Genomic DNA, 459 nt, shown 5'->3' on the forward strand with positions numbered 1-459 from the left:
GTCGTGAATATCTGAATAGGACGAACCGGCCCCCGCGGATATCTTTGCTTCGGAACAAAACAATTAGAATTTAGGCTCGGTCACCTGGAATGTGTATTCTCCATATAGGAGATCTTCCAATTGAGAAGATCCATCGACCTGAGACGAAGAGAAAGGTCTATCTATTTTATTTAGTTATTCAGTTAAACCAATGATTCATTATTGGAGCAGATAGCAACAACCATTTCATTTCATCGGACATGCGTCTTTTTTTATTTTCCAATGGATTTACATCTTTCATTAATGGAAATTGTTTGATGTAGTGAGTAATAAAATAAATAGGCTCTGGTTGTTCGCCGTTCAAGAATTCTTGTTTAGGCAGTTCATACCATCCATACATAGTGTTTTGATCTAAGATTTCAATTCTTCCATGTTTCGGCAGTAGCATATTTTCCATGGAGCTAAGGTCCAAAATATGGA

The sequence above is a fragment of the Aristolochia californica genome, unplaced genomic scaffold, assembly GCF_029961685.1.
Source record: "Aristolochia californica isolate CCGP_79_NKW_82.1479 unplaced genomic scaffold, dmAriCali1.0.hap1 SCAF_271, whole genome shotgun sequence".
Taxonomy (NCBI): Eukaryota; Viridiplantae; Streptophyta; class Magnoliopsida; order Piperales; family Aristolochiaceae; genus Aristolochia; species Aristolochia californica.